At 23.1% G+C, this 24,264-nt stretch overlaps 1 pseudogene across 1 annotated transcript; it reads right to left on the bottom strand.

Annotated features, from left to right (window-relative positions):
- Positions 1–17,545: 17,545 nt before the first annotated feature.
- Positions 17,546–19,898, bottom strand: LOC115895989 (annotated as a pseudogene). The gene is made up of 2 exons (XR_004056027.1): positions 18,213–19,898; positions 17,546–18,159 (listed from the first exon to the last, which is right to left on the bottom strand). The product of XR_004056027.1 is annotated as a protein PRRC2C pseudogene (transcript).
- Between the last annotated feature and the right edge of the window lie 4,366 nt (positions 19,899–24,264).

Here is a 24,264-nt window from a genome sequence, read left to right as displayed (position 1 = left end):
TTTATACCTATACCTATTATGTCTATATTTTATACCTATATAGATTATATGCATTATGTCTATATTTTATATCTATATTAATTATGTCTATATTTTCTACGTACATCTATTATACCTATTATGTCTATATATTATACCTATATCTATCATGTCCATATTTTATATCTACATCTGTTATATCTATTATGTCAATATTTTATCCCTATATCTATTATACCTATTATATCTATATTTTATACCTATATCTATTATATCTATTATATCTATATTTTATACCCATACCTTTTATCTCTGTGTTTTATACCTATATCTATTATATGAATTATGTCTATATTTTTTACCTATATCAATTATATCTATTTTGTCTGTATTTTATACCTATATTTATTATATCTATATTTTATACCAATATCTATCACATCTATATTTTATATGTGTCTATTGTATCTATTATGTCTATATTTTATACCTATATTTATTTTATGTATATTGTATACCTATATTTATTATATCTATTATGTCTGTATTTTATACCGATATCTATTATATATATTAGGTCTATATTTTATACCTATGTCTTTTATGTCTATAGTTTATTCCTATATCTGTATTTATTATGTCTATATTTTATACCGACAACTATTATATCTAGTATGTCTATATTTAATACCTATATCTATTATATCTATTATGTCTGTATTTTTTACCTATATGCATTATGTCTGTATTTTATACCTATATCTATCTATTATGTCTATATTTTATAATTATAAATATTATGTCTATATTTTATACCTATATCTATTATGTCTATATTTTTTACCTCTCTCCATTATATCTATTATGTCTATATTTTACACCTATATCTATCATATCTATTATGTCTATATTTTATGCCTATATTATATCTATTATGTTATATTTTATAGCTATACCTATTATGTCTATATTTTATACATATATTATATCTATTATGTCTATATTTTATACCTACATCATATGTTTATAATTTATACCTATATATATTATATCTATTATGTCTATATTTTATACCACTATCTATTATATCTATAATGTATATATCTTATACATATATCTATTATATCTATTATGTCTATATTTGATACCTATATCTTTTATATCTATTTTGTCTATATTTTATACCTATTTCAATTATGTCTGTATTTTATTCCTGTATCTACTATATCAATTATATCTATATTTTATACCTATATCTACTATATCTATTATGTCTCTATCTTATACATATATCTATGATATCTATTTTATTTATATTTTTTACCTACATCTATTATATCTATATTTTGTACCTGTATCTATTATATCTATTATGTCTATATTTAATACCTACATATATTATATCTATAAAGTCTATATTTTATACCTATATCTATTATATCTATTATGTCTATATTTTATACCTATATCTATCATATCTATTATATCTATATTTTATACCTATATTTATCTATTATGTCTGTATTTTATACCTATATCTATTATATGTATTGTGTCTATATTTTATACCTATATCTATTGTATCTATTATATCTATGTTTTATACCTATATCTTTTGTATGTATTATGTCTATATTTTATACCGATATCTATTTTATCTATTATGTCTATACTTTATACCTATATCTATTATGTCTATATTTTATACCTGTATCGATTATATTTATTAGGTCTATATTTTGTACCTATATGTATTATACATCTTATGACTATATTTCATAGCTATATCTATTATATCTATTATGTCTATATTTTATACCTATATCTATTATGTCTATATATTAGACCAATATCTTTTATATCTATTATGTCTATATTTTATTTCTTTTTCTATTATATCTATTATGTCTATATTTTATTCCTATATCTATTATATCTACTATATCTATATTTGATACCTATATCTATTATATCTACATGTATATTTTATATCTGTATCTATTATATCTATATTTTATACCTACATCTATTATAACTATATTTTATACCTATATCTATTATATCTATATTTTATACCTATATCTATTATATCTATTATATTTATATTTTATAATTACATCTTTTATATCTATATTTTATACCTATATCTATTTTATCCATTATCTATATTTTATAACTGTATCTATTATATCTATTATACGTACATCTAATATATCTATTATATCTATATTTTATACCTATATCTATTATATCTATATTTTATACCTGTATCTACTATATCTATTATGTCTATGTTTTATACCTATATCTATTAAATCTGTTGTCTATATTTTATACCTACATCTATTTTATCTATTATGTCTATATTTTATACCTTTATCTGTCATTTCTAGTATGTCTATATTTCATACCTATATATATCATATCTATGATGTCTATATTTTATACCTATGTCTATTACATCTATTATGTCTGTATTTTATACCTATATCTATTATGTATATATTTTATATCTATATCTATTATATCTCTTATGGCTATAGTTTATACCTATATTTATTATATATATTATGTCTATATTTATACCGATATCTATTATAAATGTTATGTCTATATTTTATAGTTATATCTATTATGTCTATATATTATACCTATATCTATGAAGTTTGTATTTTATACCTTTACCTATTATGTCTTTGTTTTATACCTATATCTATTATATATATCTATATTTTATAATCATATCTATTATATCTATTTTTTATACCTATGTGTATCATATCTATTATATTTATATTTTATAACTATATCTATTATATCTATTATAAGTATATTTTATACCTATATGTAGTATATCTATATTTAATACCTATATCCATTATATTTGTTATATCTATATTTTATACCAATATCTGTATCTATGATATCCATATTTTATACCTATATCTATTATATACATTATATCCATATTTTATACCTATATCTATTGTATCTATTATATCTATATTTGATACCTATATCTATTATGTCTATATTTTATACCTATATCTATGGTATCTATTATGTCTATATTTTATACCTATATCTATTATGTTTATATTTGATACGTATATCTGTTATATCTATTTTCTCTATTTTTATCTCTATATGTATTGTCTATATTTTAAACCTATATCTATTATATCTATTATGTCTATATTTTATACCTATACCTATTATGTCTATTATGCCTATATTCTCTACCTATATCTGTTATATCTATTATGTCTATATTTTATACTTCTATCTATTATGTCTATATTTTCTACATTTATCTATGATATCTATTATGTCTATATTTTATAACTATATCTTTTATATCGATTATGTCTATATTTTATACCTATATCTATGATATCTATTATTTCTACATTTTATACCTATATCTACTATATCTCTTATGTCTATATTTTGTACCTATATCTATTTTGTCTATATTTTATACCTGTATCTCTTATATCTATTATGTCTATACTTTATACCTATGTCTATTATATCTATTATGTCTATATTTTATACCTATGTCTATTATATCTACTATATCTATATTTTATACCTATACATATTATGTCTATATTTTATTCCTATATCTATTATATCTATTATGTCTATACTTCATGCCTATATCTATTATTGCTATATTTTATACCTATACCGATTATAACTCTTATGCCTATATTTTATTTCGTTTTTTTATTTTTTATTTTTTGAGAGAGAGTCTCGCTCTGTCACCCAGGCTTGAGTGCAGTGGCCTTATCTCAGTTCACTGCAATCTCCGCCTCCGGTGTTTAAGCCATTCTCCTGCCTCAGCCTCCCGAGTAGCTGGGACTACAGGCACCTGCCACCTCGCCCGACTATTTTTTTGTATTTTTTAGTAAAGACGAGGTTTCACCGTGTTAGCCAGGAGGGTCTCGATCTCCTGACCTCCTGATCCGCCCGTCTAAGCCTCCCAAAGTGCTGGGATTACAGGCTTGAGCCACCGCGCCCGGCCTTATGCCTATATATTATAACTATATCCATTATATCTCATATGTCTATATTTTATACCTGTATCTATTATGTCTATATTTTATACCTCTATCTAAGATATCTATTATGTCTATATTTGATACCTATATCTATTATATCTATTATGTCTATATTTTATACCTATATCTGTTATATCTATTATGTCCATATTTTATAACTATACCTATTATATCTATATTATATACCTATATCTATAATATCTATTATGTGTATATTTTATACCTATGTCTATTATGTCTATATTTTATACCTATATCGATTATATCTATTATGTCTATATTGTATACCTCTATCTATTATATCTACTACGTCTATATTTTCTAAGTATATCTATTATATCTATTATGTCTATATTTTATACCTGTATCTATTTTATCTATTGTGTCTATATTTTATACCTATATCTATTATGTCTATATTTAATACCAATATCTATTATAAATATTATGTCTATATTTTATACCTATAACTATTATGTCTATATTTTATACCTATATGTATTATAACTATTATGTCTATAGTTTAGAACTGTATATGTTATATCTATGTCTATATATTATACGTATATCTATTATGTCTATATTTTATGCCTCTCTCTATTATATCCATTATGTCTATATTTTATACCTATATCTATTATATCTATTATGTCTATATTTCATAACTGTATCCATTATATCTATTATGTCTATATTTTATACCTATAGCTATTACGTCTATATTGTATACCTACATCTATTATATCTATTAAGTCTATATTTTATACTTATATCTATTATATCTATTATGTGTACATTTTATACCTATATCTATTATATCTATTATGTCTATTTTTTATACCTATATCTATTATATCTATTATGTCTATATTTTATACCTATATCTATTATATGTACTATGTCTATATTTTATACCTATATCTATTACATCTATTATGTCTATACTGTATACCTATATCTATTATGTCTATTATGTCTATATTTTATACCTATATCTATTATATCATTATGTGTATATTTTATACCTAAATCTGTTATATCTATTATGTCTATATTGTGTACCTATATCTATTGTGTCTATGTTTTATATCTATATCTATTATATCTATTATATCAATGTTTTATACGTATATCTATTATATCTTTTATGTCTATATTTTATACCTATATCTATTATATCTATTATGTCTCTATTTTATTAATTTATCTGTTATATTTATTTTGTCTATATTTACTACCTTAATGTATTATATTTACTATGTCTATATTTTATCTCTCCATCTATTATAACTATTTTGTCTATATTTTATACCGATATCTACTAAATCTATATTTTACACCTATATCTATTATATCTCTTATATCTATATTTTTATCTATATCTATTATATCTACATTTTATACCTATATCCATTATATCTATTATATCTATATTTTATACATGTATCTATTATATTTATTATATCTATATTTCATACCTATATCTATTGTATCTATATTTTATGCCTATGTCTATTATATGTATTATGTCTATGTTTCATACCTGTATTTATTGTATCTATTATGTATATATTTTATACCTATATCTATTATACCTAATATGTCTCTATGTTATACCTACATTTATTATACGTATTATGTCTATATTTTATACGTATATCTATTACATCTATTATGTCTATATTTTCTACCTATATCTCTTATATCTATTATGTATACCTTTTATACCGATATATATTATATCTATTATGTCTGTCTTTTATACCTATATCTATTATATCTATTATGTCCATATTTCATACCTATGTCTATTATATCTCATATGTCTATATTTTATAACTATATCTATTATATCTATTATGTCTATATTTTATACCTATATCTATTACATCTATTTTGTCTAGATTTTATAGCTATATATATTATATCTATATTTTATACCTATATCTATCACATCTATATTTTATACGTATCTATTATATCTATTATGTCTATATTTTATACCTATATTTATTATATGTATATTTAATACCTATATCTATTATACCTATTATGTATATATTTTATACCTATATCTATCTATATCTATTATGTGTATTTTTTATACGTATATCTATTATAGCTATGATGTCCCTGTTTTATACCTATATCTATTACGTCTATTATGTCTATATTTTATTACTATATGTATTATGTCTATTATGTGTATATTTTATACCTAAATCTATTATATTTATTATGTCTATATTGTGTACCTATATCTATTTTGTCTGTATTTTATATCTATATCTGTTACATCTTTTATGTCTATATTTTATACCTATATCTATTATATCTGTTATGTCTATATATTATAGCTATATCTATTATATCTATTATGTCTATATTCTATACGTATATCCATTATATCTGTTATGTCTATATTTTATATCTAAATATTATATATATTATGTCTCTATTTAATTACCATACCTACTATAATTATTATGTCTATATTTAATACCTATGTGGATTATATCTACTATGTCTATATTTTATATCTCCATCTATTATAACTATTATGTCTATATTTTATCCCTCTATTATATCTATTATTTCTATATTTTATACCTCTTTTATATCTATTATGTCTATATTTTATACCTCTATTATAATTATAACGTCTATAATTCATACCTCTATTATATCTATGATATCTATATTTTTAACCTCTATTATATCGATAATGTCTATATTTTATTTCAATATCTACTATATCTATTGTGTTTATATTTTATACCTCTATCTATTATATCTCTTATATTTATTATGCCTATGTTTTATACCTCTCTCTATTATATGTATTATATCTATTACGTCTATATTTTATACCTCTATCTATTGTATCTATTATGTCTATATTTTTTACCTCTTTTATATCTATTATGTATATATTGTATACCTCTATCTATTATATCTATTTTGTTTTTATTTTATACCTCTATCTATTATATCTATAATGTGCATAATATATACCCATATCTAATTTATATATTCTTTTGGTATTTTATACCTATGTCTATTATATCTATTTTGTCTATATTTTAATCCTATATCTATTATATCTATTCTATCTATATTTTATACCTATATCTATTATATCTATTATGTCTATATTTTATACCTATATCTATTATATCTTTTATGTCTACATTGTATACCTATATCTATTATATCTATGGTGTCTATATTATATACTTATATCTGTTATATCTATTATGTCTATATTTTAAACCTATATCTATTATGTCTATTAGCTCTACATTTTATACCCATATCTATTATACCTATTATGTCTACATTTTATAACTCTATCTATTATATCTATTATGTCTATAATTTATACCTCTATCAATTATATCTATTATGTCTATATTTTGTACCTCTATCTATTATATCTGTGATGTCTATATTTTATACCTCTATCTATTATATCTATTTTGTCTATATTTTATATCTCTATCTATTATATCTATGATGTCCATATTTTATACCTATATCTATTATATCCATTATGTCTATATTTTATACCTATTTCTATTATATCTATATTTATACCTCTATCTATTTTAACCATTATATCTATATTTTATACTTATATCTATTATATCTATTATGTCTATATTTGATGCCTATATCGATTATGTCTATATTTGATACTTATATCTAACGTATCTATTATGTCTATATTTTATACCTATATCTACAATATCTATTATGTCTATGTTTTATACCTGTATCTATTATATCTATTATGTCTATATTTTACACCTATATCTATTTTATCTATCATGTCTATATTTTATACCTCTATCTCTTATATCTCTTATATCAATATTTTAAACCTCTATCTATTATATCTATTATGTCTATATTTTATACCTCTATCTATTATGTGTATTATGTCTATATTTTATAACTATATTTATTATATCTATTATGATTATATTTTATACATATATCTATTATATCTATTATGTCTGTATACTGTACCTATATCTAGTATATCTATTATGCCTATATTTTATACCTCTATTATATCTTTTATGTCTATATTTTATACCTATATGTATTATATCTGTTATGTCTATATTTTATACCTATATCTCTTATATCTATTATATGTATATTTTACATCTATATCTATTTTAATTATATTTTATACCTATATCTCTTGTATCTCTATTTTAAACCTATATCTATTATATCTATTATATTTATTTTTTATAATTATACCTATTATATCTATATTTTATTCCTGTATCTATTTTATCTATTATATGTATATTTTATACCTATATCTATTATATTTATACTTTATACCTATGTCTACTATATCTATTATGTCTATATTTTATACCTATATGTATCATATCTACTATGTCTATATTTTATACCTATTTATATTAAGCCTGTATTTTATAACTATATTTATTATATCTATTATGTCTATATTTTATACCTATCTCTATTATGTCTATATTTTATACCTATATCTATTGTGTCTATATTTTATACCCCATCTGTTATATCTTTTATGTCTATATTTTATACCGATATCTATTGTATCTATTATGTCTATATTTTATACCTATGTCTATTACATCTATTATGTCTATATTTTATATCTATATTTATAATATCTATTATGTCTGTATTTCATACCTATATCTATTATATCTATTATGTCTGTATTTTATACCTCTATCTATGATATCTATTATGTCCATATTTTATACCTATACCTATTATGTCTATATTTTATATCTATATCTATTATATCTACTGTGTCTATATTTTATTTGTATGTGTATTGTATATATGAGGTCTATCTATTATACCTTTATTTTTTCTATCTTTTACTTTTATATTTCATACGTATATCTATTATATCTATATTTTATACCTGTATCTATTACATGTATTATGTCTATATTTTATACCTATATCTATTATACCTATAATGTCTATATTTTATCCCTATATCTAGTATATCTATTATGTCTGTATTTCATACCTATATCTATTATATCCATTATATCTGTATTTTATACCTGTATCTATTATTTCTATATTTTATACCTATATCTATTATATCTACTATGTCTATCTTTCATACGTATATCTATTATATCTATTATGTCTATATTTTATACCTGTATCTATAATATCTATTATGTCTATATTTTATAACTATATCTATTATATCTATTATGTCTATATTTTAACTGTATCTTATATCTATTTTGTCTATATTTCATACCAATATCTATTATGTCTTTATTTCATATCTAATCTATTTTATCTATTATGTCTACATTTTATACCTATATGTATTATATCTATTATGTCTATATTTTATACCGATATCTATTATGCCTATATTTTATACCTATACCTGTTATATCTTTTATGTCTATATTTTATACCTATATCTATTATATCTATTTTGTCTATTTTTTATACATATGTCTATTATATCTGTTACTTCTATATTTTATGCCTATATGTATTATATCTATTATGTCTTTTTTTACCTATATCTATTATATCTATTATGTCTATATTTTATACCTCTATCTATTATATCTATTATGTGTACATTTCATACCTATATCTATTATTTCTATTATGTCTATATTTTACACCACTATCTATTATATCTATTATGTCTATATTTTATACCTCTATCTATTATATCTATTATGTCTATATTTTATAACTATATCTCTTATACCTATTAGGTCTATATTTTATACCTATATCTATTATATCTGTTATGTCTATATTTTATAGCTCTATCTATTATATCTATTATGTCTATATTTTATACCTGTATCTATTATATCTATTATGTTTATATTTTATAACTATATCTTTTATACCTATTGGGTCTATATTTTATACCTATATCTATTATATCTATTATGTCTATATTTTATACGTATATCTATTTTATCTATTATGTGTATATTTTATACCTATATCTATTATATCTATTATGTGTATATTTTATACCTGTATCTATTATAACTATTATTTCTATATTTTATATCTATATCTATTATATCTATATTTTATACTTATGCCTATAATATCTATTATGTCTATATTTTATACCTATGTCTATTATATCTATTATGTCTATATTTTAAACCTATACTTATTATATCTCTTATGTCTACATTTTATACGTCTCTCTATTGTATCTATTATGTCTATATTATATACCTATATCTATTATGTCAATTATGTGTATATTTTAAACCTGTGTCTTTTATATCTATATTTTATGCCTATTTCAATTATATCTATATTTTATACGTATATCTATTATATCTATTATAACTATATTTTATACCTATATCTATTATATCTATATTTCATACCTTTATCTATTATATCCATTATGTCTGTATTTTACTCCTATATCTATTATGTCTATATTTTACCTATATGTATTCTATCTATTATGTCTATATTTGATACGTACATCTATTATATCTATTCTGTCTATATTTTATACCTATATATATTATAACTATTATGTCTATATTTTATACCTATATCTATTATATCTATTGTCTATATTTTATACCGATATTTATTATGTCTATATTTTATACCTATGTTTATTATATGTATTATGTCTATATTTTATGCCTATACGTATTATATCTATTATGTCTATATTTTATACCTATATCTATATCTATTATGTCTGTATTTTATACCTATATCTATTATGTCTATGTTGTAAACCTATATCTATTATATCTTTTATGTCTATATTTTATACCTATATCTATTATGATTATTATGTCTATATTTTACCTCTAGCAATAGTTTCTATTATGTCTATAATTTATACATCTATCTATTATGTCTATTATGTCGTCCTTTGTACCTCTATGCATTATATATATTATGTCTATATTTTATACCTATATCTGTTATATCTATTCTGTCTATATTTTATACTTATCTATTATACCTATTATGTCTATATTTTATACCTATATCTATTATAACTATTATGTCTGTATTTTACCTCTATCTATTATATCTATTATGTCTATAATTTATACATCTATCTATTATGTCTATTATGTCTATATGTTATACCTTTATCTAGTATATTTATTATGTCTATATTTTATACCTCTATCTCTTATATCTATTGTGTCGATATTTTATACCTCTATCTATTATATCTATTATGTCTATGTTTTATACCTTTATCTATTATATCTATTATGTCTGTATCAATTATATCTATTATGTCTATATTTTATACCTATATCTATTATATCTATTATGTCTATATTTCATACCTATATCTATTATATGTATTATATCTATATTTTATACCTATATCTATTATGTCCGTATTTTATACCTATAGCTATTATCTCTATATTTTGTACCTATATCGATTATATCTATTTTATCTATATTTTACACCTATATCAATTATATCTATTATGTCTATATTTGATACCTGTATCTATTATATCTATTATGTCTATGTTTTATACCTACATCTATTATATCTATTATGTCTATATTTTATAACTATCTATTGTATCTATTATGTCTAAGTATTGTACCTATATCTATTACATCTATATTTTATACCTATATCTATTATATCTATTATGTCTATATTTTATACTTATATCTTTTATAACTATTATGTCTACATTTTATAAATATATATATTATACCTATTATGTCTATATTTTATACCTATATCTATTATAACTATTATGTCTGTATTTTACCTCTATCTATTATATCTATTATGTCTATAATATATACATCTATCTATTATGTCTATTATGTCTATATGTTATACCTTTATCTACTATATCTATTATGTCTATATTTTATACCTCTATCTCTTATATCTATTGTGTCGATATTTTATACCTCTATCTATTATATCTATTATGTCTATGTTTTATACCTTTATCTATTATATCTATTATGTCTGTATCAATTATATCTATTATGTCTATATTTTATACCTATATCTATTATATCTATTATGTCTATATTTCATACCTATATCTATTATATGTATTATATCTATATTTTTTACCTATATCTATTATGTCCGTATTTTATACCTATAGCTATTATATCTATATTTTGTACCTATATCGATTATATCTATTTTATCTATATTTTACACCTATATCAATTATATCTATTATGTCTATATTTGATACCTGTATCTATTATATCTATTATGTCTATGTTTTATACCTACATCTATTATTTCTATTATGTCTATATTTTATACCTATATCTATTGTATCTATTATGTCTAAGTATTGTACCTATATCTATTACATCTATATTTTATACCTATATCTATTATATCTATTATGTCTATATTTTATACCTATATCTTTTATAACTATTATGTCTACATTTTATAAATATATATATTATATCTATTATGTCTATATTTTATAGCTATATCTATTATGTCTATATTTTATACATATATCTATTATATGTATTATGTCTATATTTTGTACCTATACCTATTATGTCTATATTTTATACCTATATCTATTATACCTATTTCGTCTATATTTTATACCTATATCTATTATGTCTATATGTTATACCTGTATCTGTTATATCCATTATGGCTATATTTTTTACCTATATCTATTATATCTATTATTTCTATATTTTATACGTATATCTATTATATCTATTACTTTTATATTTTATACCTATATCTATTATATCATTTAAGTCTATATTTTATAGCTATATCTGTTATATCTCTTATGTCTATATTTTATATGTATATTGATTATATCTGTTATGTTTACATTTTATACGTTTATCTATTATATCTATTATGTCCATATTTTTACGTTTATCGATTATATCTGTTATGTCCATATTTTACACCTATATCTATTATATCTGTTATGTCTATATTTTATACCTATATCTATTATGCCTATATTTTATACCTATATCTATTATATCTCTTATGTCTATATTTTATACCTATATCGATTATATCTGTATTTTATACCTATACGTATTATATCTATTATAACTATATTCTATATCTATATCTCTTATATCTATTATGTCTATATTTTATACCTGTATCTATTATACCTATTATTTCTATATTTCATACCTATGTCGTTTATACGTATTGTCCATATTTTATACCTCTATTATATCTATGATGTCTATATTTTATACCTATATCTATTATATCTATTATGCCTGTATTTTATTCCTATATCTATTATGGCTATATTTTAAATCAATATCTATTATATTAGTTATGTCTATATCTATTATATCTATTATGTCTATATTTTTTACCTATATCTATTATATCTGTTATGTCTATATTTCATACCTACATCTATTATATCTATTATGTCTATGTTTTATACCTACATCTATTATATCTATTATGTCTATATTTTATACCTATATCTATCATATCTGTATTATATCTGTATCCATTATATCTATTATGTCTATATTATATACCTATATCTGTTATATCGATTGCGTCCATACTTTATACTTATATCTATTATATCTGTATTTTATACCCATGTCTCTTATATCTATATTTTATACCTATATCTATTATAACTATTATGTCTATATTTTATAACTATATATTATGTCTATATTTTACACCTATATCTATTATATCTATTATGTCTATATTTTATAACTATATATTATGTCTATATTTTATATCTATATCCATTATATATATTATCTCTGTAGTTTATATCTATATGTATTATGTCTATATTTTACACCTATATCTATCTATTCTGTGTTTATTTTAAGGTATATCTAGTATATTTTTATATCTATATTTTACACCTATATCTATTGTGTCTATATTTTATACCTATTTCTATTATACATATTATGTCTATATTTTATACCTATATCTATTATATCTATTATGTCTAAATATACCTATATCTATTATGTCTATATTTTATACCTATATCTATTATGTCTATATTTTATACCTATATTTATTATATCTATTATGTCTATATTTTGTACCTATATCTGTTATACATATTATGTCAATGTTTTCAACCTATATCTATTATGTATATATTTTATACCTATATCTATTATATCTATTATGTCCATATTTTATACCTATATCTATTATATCGATTATGTCTATATTTTATACCTATATCTATTATATCTCTTATGTCTATATTTTATACCTATATCTATTATAACTATATTATATACCGATATCTATTATATCTATAGTTTATACCTTTATCTATAGTATCTATTGTATTCATATTTTATTATTATATCTATTATATCTATATTTTATACCTATATCTATTATATCTTTTATATCTATATTCTATACCTATATCTATTATATCTATATTTTATACGTATATCTATTATATCTATTGTATCGATATTTTATACCTATATCTCATGTCTATATTTTATAACCCTATCTATTATATCTTTCATGTCTATATTTTATAACGATATCTATTATATCTATTATGTCTATATTTTATACCTATGTATATTACATCTATTTTGTCTATATTTTATACCTATATCTATAATAACTATTATGTCTGTATTTCATACCTATATCTATTATATCTATTATGTCTATATTTTATACCTATATCTATTATGTCTATATTTTATACCTATATCTATTATATCAACTATGTCTATATTTTATACCTATATCTATTATATCTATTATGTCTATATTTTATACCTATATCTGTTATAACTGTTATGGCTATATTTTATAGGTATAACTATTATGTCTATATTTTATACCTATATCTATTATGTCTGTATTTTATACCTATATCTATTATGTCTATATTTTATACCTATTTCTATTATATCTATAATGTCTGTATTTTATACCTATATCTATATCTATTATGTCTATATTTTATACCTCTATCTATTATATCCATTATGTCTACATTTTACACCTATATCTATTATATCTATTATGTCTATATTTTATACCTCTATCTATTATATGTATTATGTCTATATTTCATACCTATATCTATTATATCCTTTATGTCTATATTTTATACCTATATCTCTTGTATCTATGATGTCTATATTTTATACCTATATCTATTATGTTTATATTTTTACATATATCTATTATATCTATAATGTCTCTATTTTATACCTATGTCTATTATATCTATTATGTCTATATTTTATACCTCTATCTATTATATCCATTATATCTATATTTTATACATATATCCATTATATCCATTATAACTATATTTTATATCTTTATCTATTATGTCTGTGTTTTATACCTGTGTCTATTATATCTTTTATATTTATATTATATAACTATATCTATTATATGTGTATTTTATACCTATATCTATTATATCTATATTTTATACCTGTATCTATTATATCTTTTATGTCTATATTTTATACCTATATCTGTTATATCGATTATGTCCATATTTTATACCTATATCTATTATATCTATATTTTATACCCATATCTATTATAACTATATTTTATACCTATATCTATTATAACTATTATGTCTGTATTTTATAACTATATATATTATATCTATTATGTCTATATTTTATACCTATATCTATTATGTCTATATTTTATACATATATCTATTATGTCTATTATGTCTATATTTTTTACCTATATGTATTATACCTATTTCGTCTATATTTTATACCTATATCTATTATGTCTATATTTTATACATGTATCTATTATATCCATTATGTCTATATTTTATACCTATATCTATTATGTCTATATTTTATACCTATATCTATTATATCTATTATGTCTATATTTTATACCTATATCTATTATAACTAATATCTCTATATTGTATAACTATATCTGTTGTATCTATTCTCTCTATATTTTGTACCTATATCTATTATGTATATATTTTATATCTATATCTATTATATCTATTATGTCTGTGTATTTTACCTATATCTATTATGTCTATATTTTATTTTATTTTATTTTATTTTTTTTATTTAGAGAATACTTTATTAGTTTCTGTAATCAAACCCATGTAGATAAGACCTTACATATTTAATACAGTGCGTTACCCCTGTACAAATGGAAAAAATTAAGTTTAACATTTCTAGACCAATATGGCTGTTAATTTCTGTAGAATGCCAACTCAACACAGTAAACTGGGATACTTTTTCCAAAGTTGACAGCACAGCTAAAGTTTCCAAAAATTCAAATTATATATATATATGTATATATATATATTTATATAAAGAGACCAATAGCAGTATGTTATGCATCAATAGCAGCAACAGCTTTTCCAGGTTCTGCAGTCATCTGAATAAAATTATAGAGACATCCAGCACACTCCATTTAAAAAAAAGGGGGGGGGAGGTAAAAAACAAAACCCCAGAAAATTGCAAAGTTCTGTTACTGTTGTGGTACCTGGCACCATTTTTTAAAATTAGCTTCTGAATCATCATCTGGAAATAAAACATTCTAGAATAACATCATTAAAAACAGCTCTGATAAAGCACGGTCACTACTACGTATCATAAAGCAGGTACAAGATATTTTACATTCACAGAGGTATGATACAGTACTGTCCTATATCTATAATACTAGAGGATACAATTAAAAAGGCATTATTTGAGACTTGATTCTACTTTTCCAGCAGAGGGCCCAAAGGATGGCATGACACAGCTCTGTAAAGAAATGCACCTTCTTAGGATTTCCTTTAATTAGTGGCACAGTTCTAGGTACTCACTGTTCTTCATAAACACCAGCTAAACACCAGCTAAAAACTGGTTTAACAAAAAAAAAAAAAAAAAAAAAAAAAAGAAAAAAAAAGAAAAAAGAAAAAAGAAAAAGGAAAAAAAGAAAAAAACCCCAGAACCATGGGATTCATACAAAGATGACTGAGTGGGGCAAGGAAGACTCAACCTAACTAGCATTTTACCAAATCTGTCATGTTTGAATGGTTAGAGCTCCATGGAAGAAAGGAGATGCTAAGTAGCGCTTCAAAGCTTCGGACCACAACCAAACACAGCATCATTTCAAACAGAAGCAGTAGCCAAACACTGCTCACTATGATATGGTTCAAGGATGCTGACATCAATATTTACTCATCTGCTCATTCATCCAGGAAGAAGGGGAGATCAGTTACTACTGTACTTTGATTGTGTTCAACTCAATCACCATGTTATAAAAATAGCAAGCTGCCATAATAAAAAATAAGGCTCCTCTATCCAGCACCAGTTATCTTCAGTTCTTCACCTCCAAGCCTACAAATGCCATAACCATATCCAAGGAACATAAGGGAGCAAAAAAACCGCATCTGATGTATTAGCTGGGACCATCACACTGTTCAGGCTGAGCTATTCCTCTGCCGTGTTATTTTTCTTATATTTTTGGTGTTTCATCTAATCATAAGGATTTTTAGGTCTAAATTATATGCACTCAAAAAAATGGGTGCATATATTTATATATAAATTCTGACTGAAGATGCGTGGCCATCAACCGAGTGCATGTTATATAGTAGGTACAAGCTTGCAAAGCCTCATTTTTACTGGTACAGCAGCTATGTGTCAGTGTAAATTGCTCCTATGTCCCTTGTATATCTCCAAGCTCTGAACAGGATAATGTCACGGACCATTTTGCCCCTTTGGCTGCTGGCATTATCTGACTTAATTCTCCATGTTTTCCCTCCCCCCACCCCCAATCCCCTGCAATAAACCATAGCCTTTAAGATTTTGTTTCTTCGGTTTTGATTGCCTGAGGTTTGATTGGTCCAGTTCTAACAGGTTTGGTGGCTATGGAGGGTGCAGGGGGTGGCTTTTCTTCTACTTTTTCCTGACAGACACCAGGAGGGTCGGTCAGTGTTTCAGGAGGTTTACTTGAATCACTGTCCACTTTCTGGGCTTTGCCTCCTATCTGTTTGCTCTGATGCTGTTCAGAGAAGAACCGTTGCGTGGACTGAAGAACCTCTGCTCTCTGCTTTGCCAACACCTAGGACCAAATGTCTTGTGGCTGACTCCTCTTCCCACAGCTCTCTTCTGGGGTGCAAACTGTGTAGGAAACGGTTGTGTCATTCTCACAGTGGCAGGGGCTGACTGGAACTGCTTCTGTTAGACAATACTGTTCATTTTGCTGGACTGGCTGTTCGGACTTGTAGAAGTAGCCCGGAAGGGACTAGATGTTGGTGTGGTGCTTCTACCAGCGATTGGAGGTGTGCCTGGTTTTATATCAATGCCACTTCCAAAGGCTTTTAGTTCCATTTCAGACATTTTTCCTGTGGTTGCAATCATGCTATGCTGTGTTCCAGCAGGAATTAATCCTCTGAAAGGCTGGCTTACTTGTGCAGGACGACTCAGACTCTGAGCCTGTGCTTGGGGAGTGGTATGCTGTAACGGGGACTGAAGAGTCTGAGGCAAAGCAATTAGAGGTTGCCCTGTAGATCCAAAATTAGGCAAGGAAAGCTGGGATCCTGGTAAAGGTACTGTAACCTGCTGGAGAGCACTTGGTGACTGGGCAGTGTTATAAAAATTTGTCTGACCAGGCTGTTGTACTTGTCCAGAATAAAGATTTGAAGCCTGGGTAAGATTTGCTCTAGCCTGGAGAAGATGTGTGTCAATCAGCTGGGAACCTCCTAGTCCTGATGCCTGCCCCAGTTGATGTTCATACAATATGGGAATAGGCTGGGTATTTGATGTTTGCTGAAAGGCAAGACCAGATTGTGCCTTGGCAAGTTCTTGGTGTTGGACAGTTGGAAAGTTGTGAATAGCAGTCCCAGAAAGGACCACAGATGGCTGGGATAAACTGCTTTGCATAAAAGCTGGCTGAGATCTATATGGTTGAAGTGAAGAGCTGAACAATTCCTGAGCCTGGGAAACAGCAGGTCCAGCCCCCAAACTCAGTTGGGCTTGATGCTGCCCTTGCAGTGGTGCATAAATAGGGATTGGAATCTGCTGAACTGAAGTTGGCTGAGAGAGACCTGGTTGGAAACCCTGTTGTTGAGCCAAGGATGGTGGAGCCAATCGTGCATGCTGGGTATTAAATAAATGACTTGTGTCCATATAGAAGGCTGGGATTTGAGCTGCTGCAGACTGAGACACATAAACTTGCAGACTCTGTTGTTGCTGGGCAATAAGGGAAGGCATACAGCTTAACTGTGAAAAATGACTTGCAGAAGGCAGGCTGCTTGTCTGCAACTGCTGAGGTTTCACTTTACAAATATTTGGAGGGTCCGATGTGGTTGTAGATTTTGTGCTCAAAGAAGAGGTAGTGTACGTACCAGCTCCTGATAGTGATGTTGTAGGAGTGACTGAAGCAACAGGAATCTGGGGCATCGATGCACTTGAGAACGAATTATAATTAGCAGTGCTTGGTGCACTGGCACTACTGCTGACTCCAGTTGCAATTGGAGGTGCTGTGGAAGTTACTGGAGACCCCTTTTCCCTTACATTTGGAGAATTCTCCCTATCCTTGCGTGCAGACTCCATCTTGAAGGTGAGGCTGAAAGTAGTGGGAGGACCTGAAGTTAGGCTGGAGCTCTGTTGTATAGTCTCTCTCTTAGGGAAGGGAAGGGTGTTAGGCAGGGGCACATTATTAACCAAAGTATCCTCCATCTTTGTGTTATTAGTAGCCACAGTGTTAGGCAGAGAAGAAGAGGGTGTAGTATAGTCTGTTACAGACTCCTTTGCATTAGTACCATATTCTGCAGATGATACCGAGATCTATTGTGTCTATATTTTATACCTATATCTATTATGTCTATATTTTATACCTCTCTCTATTATATCTATTATGTCTATATTTTATACCTCTATCTATTATATCTATTATGTCTGTATTTCATACCTGTATCTATTATATCTATTATGTCTATATTTTATACCTATAGCTATTATGTCTACATTTTATACGTATACCTATTATATTTATTGTGTCTATATTTTATACTTAAATCTATTATGTCTATATTTTATACCTATATCTATCATATCTATTATGTCTATATTTTATACCTATACATATCATATCTATTCTGTCTATATTTTATACCTATATCTATTATATCCATTATGTCTATATTTTATACTATATCTATTGTATCTTTTATATCTATATTTTATACCTATATCTTTTGTATGTATTATGTCTATATTTTATGCCGATATGTATTATATCTATTATGCCTATACTTTATACCTATATCTATTATGTGTATATTTTATACCTGTATCGATTATATTTATTATGTCTATATTTTATACCTATATCTATTATATCTCTTATATCTATATTTTTTACCTATATCTATTATATCTTTTATGTTTATATTTTATACCTATATCTCTTATGTCTATATTTTATACCTATATCGATTATATCTATTATATCTATATTTTATACCTATATGTATTATACCTCTTATGTCTATATTTTATACCTATATCCATTATATCTATTATGTCCATATTTTATACCTATATCTATTATATCCACTATATCTATATTTTATACCTATAACTATTGTATCTATATTTGATATCTATATCCATTATATCTATATTTTATATCTATATCTATTATATCTATTATGTCTATATTTTATAACTATATCTATAATATCTATTATATCTATAATTTATACCTAAATCTATTATAACTATATTTTATACCTATATTTATTATATCTATATTTTATACCTATATCGATTATATATATTATATTTATATTTTATAATTATATCTATTATATCTATATTTTATAACTATATCTATTATATCTATTGTCTATATTTTAAACCTGTATCTATTATATCTATTTTTATACGTACATATATTATATCTATTATATCTATATTTTATACCTATATCTATTATATCTATATTTTATACCTGTATCTACTATATCTATTATGTCTATGTTTTATACCTATATCTATTATATCTATTATATCTATATTTCATACCTATATCTATTATATCTATATTTTATACCTGTATCTATTATATCTATTATGTCTATGTTTTACACCTATATCTATTATATCTATTATGTCTATATTTTATACCTATTTCTATCTATTATGTCTATATTTTATAACTATATCTATCATATCTACTATGTTTATATGTTATAGCTATATATATCATATCTATTATGTCTATATTTTATGCCTATATCTATTGTATCTATTATGTCTATTTCATAACTATATCTATTATATCTATTATGTCTATATTTTATACCTATATCTATTATATCTGTTATGTCTATATTTTATAAATATATATTATGTCTATATTTTATATCTATATCCATTATATATATTATGTCTTTACTTTATATCGAAATCTATTATGTCTATATTTTACACCTATATGTATTATATCTATTATGTCTATATTTTATACCTATATCTATTATATCTATTATGTCTATATTTTATACCTATATCTACTATATCTATTATGTCTGTATCGTACACCTATATCTATTATATCTATTATGTCTATATTTTATACCTATATCTATTATATCTATTATGTCTGTATTGTATACCTCTATCTATTATATCTATGACGTCTATTTTTGATACCTATATCTATTATATCTCTTATGTCTATATATTATACCTATATATATTATATCTATTATATCTATATTTTATACCTATATCTATTATAACTATATTTTATACCGATATCAATTATATCTATATTTTATACCTTTATCTATTATATCTATTATATTTATATTTTATAATTATAGGTATTATATCTATATTTTATACCTAAAGCTATTATATCTATTATGTCTATATTTTATACCTATATCTATTCTGTCTATATTTTATACCTATATCTATTATATCTATTATATCTATATTTTATGACTATATCAATTATATCTATATTTTATACGTATATCTATTATATCTATTATATCTGTATTTTATGCCTATATCTATTATATCTCTATTTTATACCTTTATCTATTATATCTATTATGTGTGTATTTTGTACCTATATCTATTATATCTATTACGTCTATATTTTACACCTATGTCTATTATATCTATTACCTCTATATTTTATACCTATATCAGTCAAATCTATTATGTCTCTATTTTATACCTATATTTGTTATATCTATTATGTCTATATTTTATACCTATATCTATTATATCTATTATGTCTATATTTTATACCTATACTTATTATATGTATTATGTCTGTATTTTATACCTATATCTACTATGTCTATATTTTATACCTGTATCGATTATATGTATTATGTCTATATTTTATACCTGTATCGACTATATGTATTACGTCTATATTTCGTACCATATCTATTATATCTATTATGTCTATATTTTATACCTATGTCTCTTATGTCTATATTTTATGCCTATATCTATTGTAACTATTATGTCTCTATTTTATAGCTATGTCTATTATATCTATTATGTCTATATTTTATACCTATATCTATTATATATATTATGTTTATATTTTATACCCATATATATTATGTCTATATTTTATACCTATATCTATTATATCTATTATGTCTGTATTTTATATCTTTATCTATTATATTATTATGTCTATATTTTATACGTATATGTATTATATCTATTATGTCTGTATTTTATGCCTATATCTATTATATCCACTATATCTATATTTTATAGCTATTTCTATTACATTTGTATTTGATACCTATATCCATTATATCTATTATATCTATATTTTATACATATATCTATCATATCTATTATGTCTATATTTTATGCCTATATCTACATTAACTATTATATCTATATTGAATACTAATATTTATTATAACCATATTTTATACCTATATCTATTATATCTACATTTTTTCTATATCTATTATATTTATTATATTTATAATTTATAATTATATCCATTATATATATATTTTATACCTATATCTATTATATCTATTGTTTATATTTTATACCTGTATCTATTATATCTATTTTTTATACATATATCTATTATATCTATTTTAGCTATATTTTATACCTATATATATTATATCTATATTTTGTACCTGTATCTATTATATTTATTATGTTTATTTTTTATACCTATATCTATTATATCTATTTTGTCTATTTTTATACTTATGTGTATTATATCTGTTACGTCTGTATTTTATACCTATATGTATTATATCTATTATGTCTATTTTTTTAACCTATATCTATTATATCTATTATGTCTATATTTTATACCTATATTTATTACGTCTATTTTTTATACTTATATCTGTTATGTCTCTGGTGTCTATATTTCATACCTGTATTTATTATATCTTTCATTACTATATTTTATACCTGTATCTATTATATCTATTATGTCTATATTTTATCCCTATATCTATTATTTCTATTAAGTGTATATTTTATACGTATATCTATTATATCTATTATGTCTATATTTTGTACCTATATCTATTATGTCTATTATGTCTATATTGTATACCTACATCTATTATATCTATTATGTCTATATTTTATACCTATATCTATTATATTTCTTATATTTAGAGTTTACACCTATATGTCTTATATCTATTATGTTTATATTTAATAACCATATCTATTATGTCTATATTTTCTATCTATATCTATTATATCTAATATGTCTATATTTTATGTCTATAACTATTATAACTACAATTTATACCTATATATATATATATTTTTTTATTATACTTTAGCAAACTATCACAAGAACAGAAAACCAAACACCGCATGTTCTCACTCATAGGTGGGAACTGAACAATGAGATCACTTGGACTCGGGAAGGGGAACATCACGCACTGGGGCCTATCATGGGGAGGGGGGAGGGGGGAGGAGGGAGGGCTTGCATTGGGGAGTTATACAAGATATAAATGATGAATTGATGGGTGCTGACGAGTTGATGGGTATACCTAGATTTCTTACATCTATATTTAATACCTATATATTATATCTATTAGATTTATATTTTGTAATTATATCTATTATATCTATATTTTATACCAATATCTATTATATCTATTATATCTATATT

Source organism: Rhinopithecus roxellana, unplaced genomic scaffold, assembly GCF_007565055.1.
Source record: "Rhinopithecus roxellana isolate Shanxi Qingling unplaced genomic scaffold, ASM756505v1 contig415, whole genome shotgun sequence".
NCBI lineage: Eukaryota > Metazoa > Chordata > Mammalia > Primates > Cercopithecidae > Rhinopithecus > Rhinopithecus roxellana.
This window is presented reverse-complemented; position numbering and strand designations above follow the sequence as displayed.